Source organism: Prionailurus bengalensis, chromosome A1 (genome assembly GCF_016509475.1).
Source record: "Prionailurus bengalensis isolate Pbe53 chromosome A1, Fcat_Pben_1.1_paternal_pri, whole genome shotgun sequence".
Lineage (NCBI taxonomy): Eukaryota > Metazoa > Chordata > Mammalia > Carnivora > Felidae > Prionailurus > Prionailurus bengalensis.
The window spans coordinates 56,634,325-56,653,735 of NC_057343.1; the positions used below are offsets into that span (position 1 = coordinate 56,634,325).

General features: G+C 37.1%; 1 pseudogene; it reads left to right on the top strand.

Annotated features, from left to right (window-relative positions):
- Nucleotides 1-3,967: 3,967 nt before the first annotated feature.
- LOC122478728 lies at nucleotides 3,968-5,765 on the top strand (annotated as a pseudogene).
- Nucleotides 5,766-19,411: the final 13,646 nt, after the last annotated feature.

The window sequence follows — 19,411 nt, forward strand, 5'->3', positions numbered from 1 at the left end:
TCAGTATATTTAATTGTAGGTTTTCATTATTATTTCAAAACATTTTATATTTAGAAAATCTAATTTTATCTCATTAAAATATGTATAGAGGCAATATGATTTTCTTGTGAAAGAGAGCAATTCTGTGATATATAATTAAATATTAATCCCCAAATATATTTAATTTAAACAACTGTTTTATATCTAAAGGACTGTTGAGATTTTACACATACCAAATAAGAATAATTACTAAGTAATTAAGTTTGATTCTTTTAGAATTTAGCCAAAGCTTATTTTAAAAATCTAGGAGTTACTTGAAAAATAAAACATTTTTAGTGGGAGCGGAAAATTGAGACCACATTATTTTTAATTATATTTACTGAGAAAGTTAATGGCTTTTTAAAGTGATGTATGGATATTTAGGTAAATAGTACAAGTTTTGTTCACTATTTTAGGTTATTTTACCTCTAATTCACAGAATATCATAGCTGTTTGAAGGTGAACATGTAAACGTTTGTATTTGTAGTTTGAGTTTGCACTGAGATTGTAAAAAATTTAGATTGTTATAATGTTTAATGTTGCCATAAATATGAATTTAGTAATTGTGTAGCCTTAGTCAAACACCTGAGTTTCACATTTTCAATATTCTGGAATTCTGAATGTAATAAGTTGAAAGTTAAAATATTAGTAAATTATTAATAAATTAGCAATACTATTTTGCACTACCCTGACTATATTTTCAGTAGAGTGCATAAGAATGCATATGTTTAAATAGGTTAAATACCATAAAAATATTTGAAACTAATTTTCCTTTAATTGAAGAGGAAAGTTCACAGCCATTATCAATTCTTCTTCTTAACAATTGTATGAAATATGGTAAATTTTATTAGTTGTAAGTTTTTTGAGGGAAAATATTTTTCCTGTCTTAGTTACCAGTCTATACTTGCATCCAGCAAATTTCCCGAAGAAACAGTGGATGCTCAGAAATCTTTGCTGAATAAATAACTGAATGAATTATTACTATCTTCATGATACAAAAGAGATCACTATGCCCTTTGTAAACTACCAGAAATCTCATAATTAGATATTCATTTATCTATCCTGTGCCTTTAAGTTTCAAAATGAAAGACAGTATCTGTTAATTATTTCTGCATCCTGATTCCCAAGCTTGACTCTTGGTAAAAAGCTTTCTGGTGCTAGGGGAAAAAAAAACATATGTTAAAACAACATATGCTATTTATACATCTTTATTTGTCCCTATTTTCAAATAATTTGTTATTCCTAAAGAGAGTTTCTAAAATAAAACTTGACGAGAAAACCTGACTTTCACTTACTGAAATGTGACCTAAAGGACCATTATTTCTGTTTTCCCTTTTGGGATAATATATCTAAATTTTCACTCAAAGAAAGTAAAATTAAAAAAAGAAAACCTAAGCTACAAGACTATATATATATATATATATATATATATATATATATATATACACACACACACACATATATACGTATATATGTGTATATATATATATATATACGTATATATGTATATATATACACACACACGTGTATATATATACAATGAATTATTATTATGAAAGAAAAACTAAGCTACAAGACCATATATATATATACACACACACGTATATATATATACAATGAATTATTATTATGAAATTATTTTTAAATTGTCAGAGAACTTGATGAATAAAAACATTCAAATCATTAAAAAAGAATAATTGTAGCAAATTACATGTCCTTGTTTTGTACTTTCTTGATTAATTGGATATATATAAATCAAAGACATGCTTAGAAGGTAAGAGAGTAACTGAAATTTCCTCATCTTCCAGGGCTGAATACCTTATTTGAATGTATATGTAACAGGGCATTATTTTATTATTTTATTTTTTTAAATGTTTATTTATTTGAGAGAGAGAGAGCAAGAGAGAAAGAGACAGACTGTGAGCAGGGACAGGCAGAGAGGGAGACACAGAATCTGAAACAGGCTCCAGGCTCCAAGCTGTCAGCACAGAGCCTGATGCAGGGCTCAAACCCATGAACCGTGAGATCATGACCTGAGCAGAAGTTGGATGTTCAACCAACTGAGCCACTCAGGTGCCCCTGTAACAAGGCATTATTAAAAAGTTATTTTCACTCAAAATATCAGCAATTATGAATATGAGCAACAAATTTACTCTTCTTGGAATCAACCTGATGGGATGAGTACACAGAAAATAATTGACCACTTCTGTTTTTCCTTGGAACCACCAACTTCCTTGTCTGTGAACTCAGGTACTACTTTCTAACATGAGTTACTGCTGGCAATCATCAACACAATCAGCGTTCATTTCTCAACAGTCCTATCAGATTTTATACTGTGTAATCTTTTATCACAAAACACCCTTACATTTATCAATCAAATACATTCCAGTGTGCCACCAAAGAAAATAACATATACTATTGTTCTTTAATGAAAAGTACATACTCTTTTTCATTAGATATTTTTGACTTTCGGGACGGTTGCCAATGTCCCTCTTTACTGTGAAAAATGCTGCCATCCACAGACACTTATACCAATTTTGATTATGTTACCTGTCCCTGGTTCCCACAAACACAGTGAATCAGAATGGAATTGATGTATGCCCACTGCTGAAGCCATGAGATTCTCTAGAACTTGGAGTGGGACTTAGAGCAAGCAAACACTATCTCTGCTGGTATCTTGCATGGTAAAGACAAAAACCTCAAAGTTACATAGAGATCCATTAAGCTGCCAAATGCAATAAAAAGCATATACGATGGGATATATGATAGATACTGTGTTTTTACATTTTGTAGAGTAAAATCTATGTTGTTTCATATAATTTCTTTGTTATAGAATAGTGCGTGGAATTAAGAAAATTATTGGCTTTTTTGTTGGACGAGTGTATAGTGGGACATTGATCTTCAAAAGTCAAATCATTTGAGTAACTTAAGAAAGTGATTGGAATTGAAAATGTACACTTTAAGGGCACCTGGGTGCCTCAGTCGGTTGAGCATCCAACTTCATCTCAGGTCATGATCTCCGAGTTCGTGAGTTTGAGTCCTGCGTCAGGCTCTGTGCTGACAGCTCTGAGCCTGGAGCCTGCTTCAGATTCTGTGACTCCCTCTCTCTCTGCCTCTCCCCCCCTCATGCTCTATTTCTCTCAAAAATAAATAAACATTAAAAAAATTTTTTAAAGGAAATGTACACTTTATGTCGCCTATCATATTTCAAATTAAAAGCTAGCTCTTATGAAGCAGAGAACAAAGATTATTTGTGAAACCATGACTATTCCCAAGACTTCCTTCTCTGTACCCACTACCAACACACTCACCTTCACTTCATATGGAATCTCAGCAAGAAGGGAAGGGCTACCTGGATATAATTAATTATAGATATCTTACTGTCTTATTGGAGTTACTCTAAAAATCCAAGGGCACAATGTGACTTTAGGTCTAAGTGTTTTGCACCAGAGACAAGAAATAATTAGTTAATGCTTGTAAACTGAGCATTTCTAGCAACAAGAATCAAATAGCAATACACAGGTTTTTTGTTTTTTGTTTTTGTTTTTGTTTTTTTTTGGAATATGCTTGTAACAGGTAATTATCAAAGGAAACAGGAATTTAACAGTATATAAGAATATGGAGGAAAGCACAGGTGTGAAGACTTAAACTATTCTTAGAGGTAAACTTAAGCCCTTTTCTGGCCAGTGGTCAGGGGGCACAAGAAGGCAGAATGTGTTGTCAAATCCTTGGAGCAGCTGTGGGTGAGGAATATCATCTGAGGACTCCAGATGCCTCTCTAGAGCATGAGCCCAGGCACGGGCACCCGCTGCAACTGCTTCTCTGAGGGACTTGCCAACCTTTCCACCCCAGACATTGTCACCAGGACCAGAACGGAAATAACCTTCAAGCTGCCTTTTTGGTTGTCAGCACCATCAGGAAAGCTGATGGGACCCATGTGTGCAAAAGCATGCTTGCCTATTCTCCATGGATGAGGAGGACATCATGCCCCCTATCAGTACCTCTGCCACTCGGACACTGCCATTTGATCACCTCCCTGCACTGTGAGTCCAGCATGACCCCACTCTCCACTTTCTCACTGCCTGAGGCAAAGGATGTGCAGGGGCCACTGGTGTTTGCAGAGCAGCCCTCAAAGAAGCCCTGCACCAGCTGTACTGCAGTGTGTTCTAGGACTCTGTGACATCACATGTGGGCACATGTTCTGTCAAAGGTGAGCCATGCAGTTGTTTAAAGATGAATTAGAAGTTAATACTTACAGTTTTAAGGAATTATAAAAATAAAACAAAATTACAAAAAAAAAAAAAAAAGAAAAGAAAAAATGAGCCATGCAGGCACAGAAGTGTCCCCTGGTCAATACCAAGCTGATGGTGGTGGTGAACATTGTTATGGCAGAGCAGATCAAGAAGCTTTTCATCCATTAAGCTCAGTTCCTGGAAGGACCACAAGGACAACCTTGCCTACAGACCTGTGCAGTGCCTCAAAAACCCCAGCTGTCTGCCTTTCCTTAAGATGAACCTGGAGGCCCACCTCAAGGTGTGTGAGCATAAGCGCCCCACCCCAAAAACAGGTACATGGTTCACCAAGGCCCAGGACACTTATGGTATATACCTGGAGACTTGCTGCTTCCAGGGCTTGAAAGAATTCTTGCAGCTGACAAAATACCACTTCCAGATTTGCACATGGTACTAGTGTGGAAGATCCAGGAGATGCTTTCCTGTGCTCTGTGCTTGGCAAGCTGCAGGAGAAGCTGGTGAAGAGCATCAAGATCGAGTGTGATGTCCTAAATTAAAACCAGAGCAAGCTCAGCAAGGGTGTCATGGAGTTTCAAAGGGGTGTGACCACGTTGAATGACCAGCTGTCTTGCATCAGTGCACGCCTGAACATGGGAATCCTAAGGACCCCATGATCTTCAGCAGATCTTCCATTCAAAGGACTCTTCCTGGGCCCTGTCTGGTGTCTTTGCTTCCATTCCACAGGTTACCTGCTCTTCAGTGGCTTCTCCAACAGGACCATCAATGTGTGGGACACATGTATCACCTATAAGTGCCAGAAGACACTGGAGGACCGTAATGGCATTGTGCTGGCATTCCACATCCTGGGGTGCAAGCTCTATAGCAACACAGAAGACTGTGCCACAATCTTGTGAAACATCTTGTAGAAGATGGCATGACAGCAGTGTGAATGCTGGTTTTCTTAACATGGCATGCTCTTCAGAGGCTCCCTGAAGGCCATCAAGGTCTGCAACATCTTGGGCACCCAGCTGAAGTTGAAGAAGCTCATGGCCCTCAGCCATTGGGTGTGGGCCCTGATAGTCACCCAGAAGCACCTGTATAGTGGCTCCTACCAATGAAAATCTGGAACATCTAGACCCCCTACTGTATCCATATCCTACAGACATTTGGCAACAACATCTATACATGTGATAGAACACTACATTGTCTATGGCACGTAGAACTCATTCATGTGGTGGGGGGGGGGGCATGGACCTAAGGAGCAGGTGTGGACCCTGACAGTCCACAGGCACTGTGTACGCCCTTGAAGCCCTACCAGACCCAAGTCTTAACCCCCTGCTATAACCAGTCCCTCAGGGTCCGAAGTAAAAGCAGCATGATCTGTACATAATTCCTGCTGTGTCTCCAGGGTGCAACATGACTGTGATGGTTGTGTCCCAGGGCTGACTCTTCTCAGGGACTGTGGGCTGCACTGTGAAGATTTGGGCTTGCTTGCTGACAGGAAATCCAGACTGAGTGTTGGCTTCTTCTGGGGCAGGCTGGCCACATGGGTAGTCTCAGCATCTCTGCCAGCTTTGTGGGGATAGGCGGACAGGCTCAGCCTGCCCAGTAGTGCCCTCCCTGCTCTACACTCAGCAAGCTTCCTTCTGCTTGGTCCTGCCCTCAATGCTGACAAAACAATGCCCAATCCCTCTCTCCAGGTGCCAGGTTGGATGCTCTCCTTGCCCCACCTCTGTCCCTACCTCAGATGGACTGAGGGTTCTTTTACTGTTCTTAGACTGTATATAGATTTGATTACTTCCTGATTGAAAAAAAAACCTCACAGAATATGAAAAAAAGATGTACTAAATTTAATCTGAACAAAATATTTAGAATTGGATTTAGTTAGACAAAGTGTTCATCAAGGTTGATCAAACCACAAGTTAATGTTTATAGTATTCTTTTGAGGTGTTTGCCTGGGCATGGAAAAAAAAATAAAGTGAAATAGATGAGTTGCTGATTTGTGGGACACATGATTTTAGTGTGGAAATTTAAAGTAATTTTTTAGTCTTTAATGTAACAAAGATGATACGTATCTACAAATATGAGAGTAACAAATATACCATAGTCATTTTTACAGCCTTTGGTCTTAAAATATGTTATGTATGTGGTGCATTCATATGCTTTTCAATCACATCGTCTCCCTAATATTGTGCAGTAGAAGCATGTTGCAAATCTATAGTGGAAAATGTGTATTTGATATTAGAGATTGATCTGCTAATATTCGTACAAAGACTGCATTTAAAATATACACTTATCCCAAAGGTGGCATTTTACCAATTTATGAGTTTCCAGTTGTAGTTGGCAAAGCTCATAGCCTGACCTAATCAGCACTTTAAAGTTGTATCCAATGAAATCCAACATAGGCATCTGTGATAGCTTAAGCAGTATGTGTGGAATTATTTTTGGGTTATGTTTTCTTCTGCATGGTTTAATCTAAGAGCTATTACACAAGAATTCAGTACAAAAAAAAAGTGATTCTGATCAACTCTCTGCTCTTATAAATCCCACACAGTTGGGAGAGAAATGGATGTTGTACAAAAGATTCAAATGACAACAGCTGCAGACAAGCTGTGCATCTGGCACATTCTGACTCTTGTTATAAGCACATAGTACAAGTGACAATTGCTTTCCCTTAATCCTGTGATTGTGGTCTGTACAATTGGAATCATCTTTCCGTAACTTTTGGACCTCCTACAGACATCTATGTCCCAAATTTCATCTTTCATTGCATTACATCATGGTATTGTAGCAGTTTGCCATGACCCTATAAATTGATATTTTATATGCTGCCTCTGTATGCACTTAATACTGATAAAAAGAAAATTACTCATAACAGTAATAGGGTGAGACAGACAAATAAGACTTATTTAGAGGTATAACAGCCACACTCAATTTTATAAATGTTGATATTTTTTTCTTGTTAGTTTCAATTCAGCAAATATTTATTATAGCCTACACTATGGGAGATAGGAAAAATGTAATCCCTGTATTCAAGGGGACAAAGCTTGCACATGAAACATTTAAATGTAATACAGCACAGTACTTCTGTGCTAAGATATTTGGTGCAAATTTTAAGTTTTATAGATATTCTGAAATGATGCAACTAAGGGTATTTTTCAGGTAAATACACCTGCCTTTATGGTGGCATTTTCTTAGCCAATCACGGTAGCTGCATGTACTGAGCACATACCATTTACCAGACACTACATATTCACTCATTTAATTATCCCAATTACTGTGGGGGTCATTTAGTACTCTTAGACCATTAGGTCACAGATGAAAACAGAGTTTGAGGAAATTAAATATGTCTCATTGTTCCTTGCACTAAATTCAGAGAGGATTCAAGACCAGGACTCTATGATTCCAGAATTCATTTCCTTAAGCCTTCGCTATCTTGGCTAATCAGGTGCTATTATGCACAATATGTGTTCTTTTTTTTCTTCACCACCTTTACTGATATATAATTGACATATGGCATTGTGTAACTTTAAAGTGTACAACATGCTGGATACACTTATATATTAAAATATGATTACTACCATAGTGTGAGTTAACACCTCCATCACTTCACATAATTTCCATTTCTTTTCTTGTCTGAAAGCATTTAAGATCTACTCTCTTAGAAACTTTCAAGTATATCATATGGTATTGTTATCTACATCACAATGCTGTATATTAGATCCCCAGAACTTAACAACTGGAAATTTATATCCTTCTACCAATATCTCATCATCACCTCCCCACATACACACCCACCCACACCTAAACCGCCCATCCCTCATCCCTTCCAGGCCCTGATAATCACTATTCTAATCTCTGTTTCCACAAGTTTGTTTTTTTTCATATATTTTAAAAAAATTTCTCAATATCCATAGAGAAATTTTGCAACATGGGACATTTTCAATGTCTGGAGAAGGTTTTGTTTTCATGACTGGAGGAGGAGCTGTTCCTGCATCAGGTGAATAGAAGCCAGAGATCCTGCTAATCCTCCTGCACTGTACAGGACAGCTGACTCCCTTCAACAAAGATTTATTCTGCCAAAAGTGTCAAACAGTGCCAAGGAGACCTTAGGTAGGTCATTCTTTGTTGCAGAAGGGTATCTTGTGCACTATTGCTTGGTTAGCCTCTGACCCCTACACATTACATTGCATTAGTATTCCCTCCTCCAGTTATGCCAACCAAAAATATCTGCATATATTAACAAATATCCCCTGATGGTGGGGTGGATAACATCTTTGTTTGACAGCTACTGCCTTGGAGTAATTAGCTCATAGAAAAGTGAGGAAGACAGAGAACTAGGCTTGCCCAGATAGCCGTATCTCATGTAGCTAAAAGAGGAGCAAACAAGGTTCTTTCCTGAAACAGAGCATCAGGAAATTAATTTTGCCTAGGTTGGTTCATGGAGTCTTCACTATAATCTGGCTGTAAAATAGATTTGAAGAACACATAGGGTAATACCAGTCATGTAGGAAAAGGAAAGTCATTTGATTGAAAGGGAGAAACTTGTGCAAAGTCTTAGCAGACAATGAAACATGTGACAAATGCAGGAAGTGAGAGCATGTTCATGCACTCATCAATAGAGCGAGAGCAGGTGTGATGGTTAACTTTGTGTGAGGGTGTTTCTGGTAAACATTTGAATCAGTAGATCCAGTAAAGTCAATTGTCCTCCCTGATGTGAGTGAGCCTCATACAATCAATTGATGACCTGAATAGAACAAAAAGACTGAGTAAGGGGAAATTTCTGCCTTATTGCTTAGGCTGGGACGTTGCACCAGCTTTCAAACTTCTACTTAAACATTCCTTTTCCTTGTGTCTTGAGCCTGCTAGCTTTTGGACTGGAACTTATATCATCAACTCTATTCTTCTCAGACATTCAGATTCAGACTAGTGTCACACATCTATTATCCTGGGTTTCCCAGTCATAATCACATAATCATGTGAGCCAGTCCCTTATAATAAATCTCTTTAAATCTCTCTCTTTTTCTTTCTCTTTCACTACGTATATATTATATGTATACATATATACACACACATATATATGTGTGTATACACATATATAATATGTATATAATATATATGTAATAACTACAAGTAAGGTGAAAAAACACACTTCCTATTGAAGTCTACACATCCTATTCATTCTATTTCTGTGGAGAACTATGGCAATAAAGGAAGTGTGAGGTCACGTAGCAGAGAGACCAGGTTGGAGAATGAGGCTGGAGTCAGACTCCTCAGGACTCATGTAATAAGCTGAGACATTTTAACTTAATTGTTTAGTCTCTCTTTGTTTTTAAGTTTATTTATTTATTTTGAGAGATACAGAGTGCATGCATAAGCTGTGGAGGGGCAGAGAGAAGGAGAGACAGAATACCAAGAAGACTCCGTACCACGCAGCTAGATATGGGGCTCAAACTCACTAACTTTGAGATTATGACCTCAGCTGACATCGAGTCGGATGCTTAATTGACTCAGCCACCCAGGCACCCTAACTTAATTTTTGAATGATATTCTAAAATATCCTAAAGGAAACATGAGCTACTCTAAAATTTTGATATGTTTGTTATTTTCCATGTGCTACCTGCCAAAATGACGAATCCCAATATTGGGTTAGATATGCTTGTTCATGAATTTATTGGTTTGAGGAAAAGGGTTTTGTTAACAGTGTAGAGTAGAGCCAGGTTGGGATAAGCTGGGGGCTGAATGAAAAGTCCTTTTGCTGGAAATGAGCCGAGAGATGATAAGGATAGGCATGGGTTTCTAATCATAGAATTAAGGAAGGACAGTTTAGGCAGCAGGAACAACACATAGGGGATATAATAAAGAGCAATATTTAGGTAACAGTAACTCTTCCCCATTCAACAATGTGTCATACAATCTACTCTTTGTATCCCAACATGGCTTCAAAGAGGTCATATTTATGTTTCATTTTCCCAAGGGCAAAGATTGCTTGAGAACGTTAACAATATGTCTGTTTTCTTCACTTAAATATTTTCAGTTTCTAAACCACTTAGGTCACATATAATTTAAACACATAAAACATCTATCCCCTTTTACTTTGTTCTTGGTACCAAATATGAGTTTAAAAGAGCTCCCCTACCCCCAAATGAATACACAGGTTACTTGTTTCTTACATACAATAACCAGCTACAGTTAAGTATTTAAAAGAATACTTATTTGGAGGTCCAGATTTATTCGCCCCTGGAAAAAAATTATGAAACTTTGATAACTAGACAAATTATTATCTGATATTATCCATATTTCTCTCCATGAGCTACATAACACATGTCTAGTAAGAAAACAAACACAAGAGCTAAGAGTTAGCAAGCAAGAAGGTTTTCTTTTTCTCTGTATTTTATCTAAGTTAACTGAGTGAGTCCAATAAAACCTTCGAGGCAATCATTCCTGAATTATTATATGCTCCCCACTACACCCTGGAGACACATACACTGACAGAAATACAGGTGGCTGTGGAGCACTTCACTTAATTGGACCAATGTTATGAGCTAACATTAAGCTCTAGTATGACAGAGATTGTTTTGGCAATTCAGAAAATCTAGGATTTTTACTGACGAGTAAGTAAATAACTGTCTGAATCACGTTCTTCATGATCTTTAGAATGGCTCCAGGCAAAAATGGGAATTAAAAGTCTGTCTTAGCAGTTCTCACCTCGCCACCTATCAAACTCCTCTTGGTAGAAAAGACTTAAGCTGATCTGTTTACAAATGTGCACGATTGAAAATCAGTGTGTTGCTTCTCTTAAGTATAATGTTTTTTAACCTTATTTGTAGTTATAAGTAAAATGTTCTGTTCAGTTTAAAAGACTCATACTTTTGAAGTAGGTAGGTTAAACATTGAGCTGGCATAGATACCTTTCAGCCTCCCCTATCACTCTAGCTTCTGTCCCTGCCTTCAGGCCAACCACAGAACAGTGGCTTACCACTTAAGACACAGGTGAACCATGATAGAGTGTTACAGAGATATTATAGAAAAGAGGGGAGAAAGAAAAGAGGGTAATTAGACTTTGAAGAGCGGTTAGCGCTCCTGGGAAGTTAGGTAGAAACCATAGTTATGCCCTCCTGCATTCATCTTTTATTTTGGGAATGTCACTGATGGCTGAGATTTGTGCTATGTTCGTGGATTGATGGATTGACCCTACTTGATTTCAGAGCAGGTATGGTATGTTGCTGAAATATGTATTTTTCATTTTATACTTTCTTCTGAATTATGATTCTCATAAATCACATTTCAAAAGCCACGTTGTTTATGAAAAAACTATATATAGATATAAACTATAGTTACATATATATACAATAATATATATATATATATATTACTGAAATCATGTGGAAATATAAAAGTTTAATAAGTTTAGTCACAACATTAGTAATTCATTCTCATATACAAAAGAACCTGAAAGAATGTCATTTCAGGCTGAATTTGAGAACCAAATAACAATGCATTTAATGCTGATCCATGGTCTGTCTCTGACCAAAGAGGAGAAAATATCCTCTTACAGTGCACCAAAATTTTGTATTTTTCCATTCTTTATAAAAGCTGACATACCAAATAAAGTTCAATCAGGAAATGCAAAAGAAATCAATCAATTTTACTTTTACAGGGACTATGAGATAATGTCAACACTTCCTCATTCCCCCTGGCTAAACTGTTTTAAATGTTTAGCTAATTTCAATGTTATGCTGTTGTCCAATAGAAAGAACCAAGGCTCTATTGAGAAAGATCTGAATCTAGGACTGGGGCAGGAAATGTAAAAGATGAACCATGAACATTTTCTTGTGCTATGAGTGAAGAAGTGCTTAAGACCAAACAAACAAACAAACAAACACCACAACAGATGGGACTATGTCAAAGGGACACAGAAGTTAAGTGAAAAAGCTTCCAATGTCCAAAGTCAGAAAGAAATTAGCAACAAAGTAAAGTATTATCAAATTATAAACTACAGTATAAATGAATGTCTATAGATCCATACTGATATAAATAAATAATTGAATAAATGAATGAGGAGTAATAGACAGATCTACTATGAAGAAAAATTCCAAATAATTTGGATAGATACTTCCCTATCAAAGAGATGGAGTGCAAATTCTTACACCTTGAGTGAAGACCACATGTAGTGACATCCTTCCAAAAACATGGTATGCACACAGGGGGAAACAGGTAACTGCACAGTGGAGAAATTTGACAAATGTCAGCCAGATGGTCAAGTTTAATATGAACAGTGATAACTTATGCTGATGTACGTACCCTTGATATGATGTGATGAGAATGTTACCATGCTGCAATGGTCCTTCATCGCAAAATCATAGCCCCAGTTAAATCATGAGTGAAACATCAGACAAATCCTAATTGAAGCCCATTCTTCAAAATACCTGACAAGTACTCTGCAAACTCAAAAACAAGAGAAGACTGAAAAGTTGCCCACAGCCAAACTGAAATAGAAGGGGACATAATGATACATCGTGGGACCTTGTATAGAATCTTGTACCTGGAAGAGGACATTAGGTAAACACTATGGAAATGTGGTCATATTGTTGACTTAATGCATTGACACTAGTTCATTAACTATAACATGTCTTACTAAGGAAAACTAAGCGTGAGGTATATGGAAACTCTGGACTTTATTTTCACTTTTTTTCCGGAAAAAACTAAAATATTCTGAAATTAAAAAAAGTTTATTAAAAATTAAAATGTAATTACATTTTAGTTCCTCAATCATAATAACCACAATTGAAATGCTCAATATCCACAGGTAGCTGTGACTATTGGATGGCACAAATATAGAACATGGCCTTAACCGCACAATTACACCTTGTGCAGTATACCTTGTGCAATTATACCTTGTGCAGTATACCTAAGACTGGGCAGTCTTATTCTAGACTTATTTTTCAGTTTATTTCGTCCCTCTTTTCACTAACCCAACCTCCATAATGAAGTTTAAAGTTCTAGATCTAGGGATGAAAATACTAGAAGATATATGCCTGATCTTCCTTTGCTGTTTCCACATTTCAGATATTTACATTTAGTACTCTTACAAATTCGAAACATTTGGTCTTAAGTAATTATTGTCCCCCAAATTTTTAAAAGTGTATTTGGTGTCCAAAAAATATTATGAAGGGAGGATAAGATTCCAAAAGTACATTTAAATACCTTTCCATTGGTTTCTTGGGAATTTGATAAATACTGTGGTTTTCCAGATCATGAAGCCTCTGAGAATTTTGCTCATGGCACAGAACTGCAAATCTTTATTGGGAAGATTTTGTTAGAAAAAAATCTGACTGCAATAGTGTCCATCATGTTTATTACAGATAAAAGATTTCCTATATCATCCTGAAATAAAATCTGGTACCATATATGATATTAACACAAATGGCCACAAGCATTTTTAATGCATGCAATCTGGATGTAGCATTCCTAGTGTAACTGAAACCCAGAGCTCCCATCGTTTCTGAATATGTTTCTTCAGGGGATTTAGAGGAATTTTTCAGAAGAAATTTCTTTAAGGGAAAATTTGTTTTCATCCCTACAGCAGGAATAAAAACAAAGAAATGAAAAAAAGGGGAACCTGGGTGGCTCAGTTGGTTGGGTGTCAGACTTTGGCTCAGGTCATGATCTTAGAGTCCTGAGTTTGAGCCCCATGTCAAGCTCTGTACTGACAATGTAAAAGATGAACCATGAGCTTTTACAAGCCCAGAGCCTGGATCCTCCTTCTGATTCTGTGTCTCTCTCTCTCTCTGCCCCTCTCCAGCTTGTGCTCTCTGCCTCTCTCTCTGTTAAAAAAAAAAAAAAGGAAAACACTGTAGAAATGTATAGGTTTATTTACTCTGTTTCTAAATCAATAGAAGTCAGAACAATCTTTTAATTTATACTGAAAACAATAAGTTCCCTACTCTACATAAAAGCAGTATTTTCCATTAAAGTATTATTATTATCAGGAATAATCTGTCTCTTTAGACTATGGATTATTTTCAATGTAAAATTTTCTTTAAGAATCATTCTTAAAATTGCTTATTTTCTTTCACAGAGGTTCACACTGTCACATGACAGCTTTCTTATAATTCCAGAAATGGTGTGGTTGTTTCCATTAAATTAGAGGAATTTGCTATAAATTAAATAAGAATTATTTTCATATATTTAAATAAACTTCTGACTAAAATATTACAATTCAGTACTCTGTAAAATTTATTATATCACCACAATTCCACTTATAGCTATCTTGTATTGGTTTTGAGCCTTCTATTTGCTGAAGGATATAGGACATTTATGTATCTTGGTAATTAATGATTAAGCTTAATTGGGTCATTACTGTGGCACATTCCAATTTGTACCTGTCTGGTGAATTTCAGGACTTGCTTCTTAACACATGTCTGGGATTTCCTGAAAAGTTCCTGGAAGAGAATTTATGCTAAAAGAAAACTTGAGCATGTACAATTTGATCCAGTAAAAAGGTCTCACACCTTACAAAAGCCACAGGAGTCATCACATACAGTCTTATCTGCCCCTCAAGAAATATGCCTAGCCTAGCTCCATAAACAAGTTAATAGATCCTAGAGAAAGGACCATTAATTAAATTGGAACAGCTTGGGGCACCTGGGTGGCTTAGTCGGTTAAGCGTCCAACTTCAGCTCAGGTCATGATCTCACAGTTTATGAGTTTGAAGCCCATGTCAGGCTGTGTGCTGACAGCTGTGTGTCTCCCTCTCTTTCTGCCCCTCCCCCCCTCAGAAATAAATAAAAAAACATTATTATTTTTTTTTAATAAATTAGGAACACCTTCCCCCCAGCCAAATTCTCGAAGATACTTGGTAGGGTAAGGACTTGTTTCTGTATTCTTTAAAAGTCATCCAAAAATCATTGTGGACAAGATTCCAGTTCATTCACTGATGGTGGTAGTGGGGTGATGATGGAAAGCAGTGACTTTAACGTCTGTGACAGTGAAGGACTTGGAGAGACAGGGAAGACACAGCAGTGATAGCTAGTAGACAAGCTACAGGAGCTAGTAAATGAAGTTTTGGGATTATAAAACACACCCTGGGACATCTTACAATACTTGGAACGAACTTTGAAATGAAAGGAAGTCCCTGTTTCGAGTGAGTATCAGTCACTGTTCATGTATTATGTTGTACACCCTCTAGTTGGTGAAGAAAACAAAACTGATGTATAGAGGTAGGGTGATATAGGATGGTTGTGTTTTGAACCAAAACATACTGAACACATCTGATACCTTATGGTGTAGGAAAGCTGATTTTATAGACCTTTTTTTTTAAGTGTATCTATTCATTTTGAGAGAGAGCGTAAAAGGGAGGAGCAGAGAGAGAGGGAAAGAGAGAAAATTCCAAGCAGGGTCTGTGCTGTCATCACACAGCCCAACGTGGGGTTCAATCCTACAAACCACACGATAGTGACCAGAGCCTAAATCAAGAGTTGGATGCTCAACCAACTGAACCACCCAGGCACCCCTGATTTTTTAGGCTTTCTTAACATAAAAGAGTTAATTCATGATTCCAGTGCACCTTTATTTCACCACTTATAGTTTCTTAAATGAGAAAAGAATACAGAGTTTCAACACACTAAATTTCCATACTAAGTTTGTTCTGCTTCTCTTTTCATACATAACGATCTAAAGATCACTTACTTTTGAAATTCAAGGAAATAAAGGTGAAATCAGAAACAGGGCCCAATATCATAAATTGCCCCATCGTACCTTTACTTCAAAATGGTCCCATAGGATAAAATATATTCCATCTTTTCCTTCTTCTTTAGTAAAGGTATATGACTTTCCTGTCAGAACCTTACAAAGGAAATGAAATTGTTGATATAACCTAGTATGCCCCAACTGGATATAATAGTGCTTTAACGTGAATTTTTGGTCTTTTCTCTTATTTTGTATGACTTGAAAATTTTCATTCTCAATTTGTCACCCACATGGGAGAGAGGAAAACTAAAGAGTGCTGAAACACTGGGCTTATTTTCATTATCACAACAGACATTCAGTGGGATTTCCGTGACTCTCCTTCCTTTACATCCTTTACTATCAGGGATCGTTATCAAGCCCAGGTTAACTTTTTCAGGGAAGATAAGGAACAAGTGGCTGTTTTCTATCCATGGAAAGATGAACATATAATCAGTGATTCAACAGTAGAATGATACAGGCCCATTTTAGCAGATGGTTTATACACAACTGAAGGGGGGGTGGGTGGTGATGTCTGTAAGAAATAGATGCCCAAGTGGTTGTGATTTCAGTCACTGTTCTATCAACCCATGATTTTAAAAGTCAAGTAGGGAGTCATATTGTTTTTCAATATATTTTCATGTTTGAATTACCTGCTAGAATGTGCAAAGAAACTGTTACCTAAAGTTTACTTTTTTCTTTTTTTTTTCTTCTTTTTTTTTTTTTTTGAGGTTAAAAGGATACACACAAACCTCCAAATGTTTTGTTGGTGGTGGTGGTGGTGGTAGGTTGCATCTTGTGTTTTTTAAGGAGGTAGTTAGTGTTGTTCTCTCACATTCATAATATGAAGAATAACATTTTATAATGAAACAAGAAACTTAGTGGTTTAATTTCCCTTTACTTTTATATTATTTTTTTTCTCCTACCTAAGACCTCCTAAAGGGGGAAATAACATATATAGTAAGGACAAAACAAATCCATTTAATTTTTATGTGAAGAGTTAAGGACTACTGTCATTCACAAGCCTTATGGTCATGAAGAAAGTCATTTTGTCTGTGGGCACTTACTTTATTTTCATTTAGTGAAAATTAGTGCACGTATCAGTTTTCATCAGTTGAGTACCAAGTTAACTTTGTAAACAACAGTGCTTGTAGTATATAAAGATTAATACCACAACTGACACACTGGCTCCAAAGAGAAGACCTTCAAATACATTTTCTTTTGCTCTCTTTCAAGGTTATAAAAATTACCTAATTACCTTCATTTTCGGTTCCAATACATAAACAGTTTGGACATGTCATTACTCCTACCTTGGTCACAAGGCAAACTACCACCCTGAGAGTTGGAGACAGGTGGATATAGAAAGTCATGGCTGGGATCTGCTTATCTGGAGCAGAAGCTCCTGGAGCCATAAACTGGTAGAGACACTTAAATGGTAATGTTGAAGAATAACAGAGGCTGAGTGTGCTCTACTATGAACAGGAGAACCAAATGAGAACCGCAGCATTGGTGTGGGGAGAAGCTCTCAGTTTCTTGGGCTTTGCCTCCTGCAACTCATGGTGAAGAAACTGAGACTCATGTACTCATGACTCTTCAGGGGAGTAAAAGAATAATCCTTGTGATACATGTGCAGGTTCTTCTCCATAGTAAAAGGCTACTCTTCATGAGGGAGAAATTTTTCCAGAGACTTTCCCCACAGATGTAGAAGTGTACTTCTCCCACTCCAACCCCATTTATCCTTCATATGTCACCAAGAGGGAGAAAGACAGAAAGCCGTACAATAAGAAAAATGTGTGAAGCCCAGAGACATATGCCCACTAAAGTCTGTGGTTTAACTGGAAGATAATAGGATAATCTTCTTCTCCCAAACATTTGCCAGTACACCAACAGGACTCCAGTATAATCATAGTGGATTACAGCTGAAAGAGTTGCAAGAGGCAGACTTAACATGAGAAGCAATTCTTAGCAAAGGCCGAAGTCAAGAGGAGACAAAGACGAGGACGCTGGAGAAACTTGAAGTCTCTGATACTGTAACTACAACAACATGAAGAAGAACAACACTCAACTTTTAGCAAGATTAACATAAATCCCCACACTGGCATTCTCTATTTACCAGTTCCTATACCAGATACATGTCCAGGTTTCAAGGAAAAGTTATGATGCACACTAAAAGACCATATAACACACACACACACACACACACACACACACACTGTCTGAAAGTGCAAAGCCAGCACCAGGACCAGCCTCAGATACGAAATAAATGCTCAAAGAGGGAATTTAAAATAATTAAAATGGTTATGCTTAAGGTTTATAGTAGATCATGTAGATAGCATACAAAAATAAATGGGTACTGGGGCACCCGGGTGGCTCAGTCAGTTAAGCACCTGACGTCAGCTCAGATCATGATCTCACGGTTCGTGAGTTTGAGCCCTATGTCGGGCTGTCTGCTGTCAGTGCAGAGCCTGCTTCAGATCCTCTGTCTCCCTTTTTCTCTGCCCCTCCCCCACTTGTGTGTATGGGTTCTCTTCCTCTCTCTCAAAAATAAATGAACATTAGAAAATACTTTTAAAAAAAGAATAAATGGGTACTACATGTAAAGCAATTAAAATTCCATGAAAGTCAATGGGATATATTAGAATTCAAAAAAACACTGTAGCAAATGAACTGTGTCTCTTACGGGCTTATCAATTGCTGGATCATATGATAAGAATATCTTCAGTTTCATTAGAAACCTCCAAGCTGTCTTCCAAAGTGGCTGTACTGTTTTGCATTTCTACCAGCAGTGAATGAGAGTTCCTGTTGCTCCACATTCTCACTTGCTTTGGCTGTTGTCAGTGTTCCTGAATTTGGCCATTCTAATATTTTTGCACTAGTGCCTCATTGTTCTTACTGGCATTTCCCTAGTGAAATATGATGTAGAGCATCTTTTCTTCTTAATTTGCCATCTAAGTGTCTTTGGTAAGAGGTCTGCAAAAGTCCTTAGATTTATTTTTTTATTTTTTAAATTTATTTTTTATTCTTTTTTAATGTTTTTATTTTATTTTTGAGAGAGACAAAGTACAAGTGGGGGAAGGGCAGAGAGAGAGGGAAACACAGAATCTGAAGCAGTCTCCAGGCTCTGAGCTGTCAGCACAAAGCCCGATGCAGGACTTAAACTCACAAACTGTGAGATCATGACCTGAACCAAAGTCGGACACTTACCGACTGAGCCACCCAGGCACTTCTGAAGTCCTTGGACCTTTTTTAAATCAAGTTTTTTGTTTTCTTATTGTTGAATATTAAGAGTTCTTTGTATACTTTGGGTAACAATCCTTTGTCAGATTTGTCTTTTACAAATATTTTCTCCCAGCTTGTCTTCTAATTCTGTTGACATTGTTTTCCACAAAGCATAAGTCCTTCATTTAATGCAGTCCACCTTATCAATTATTTCT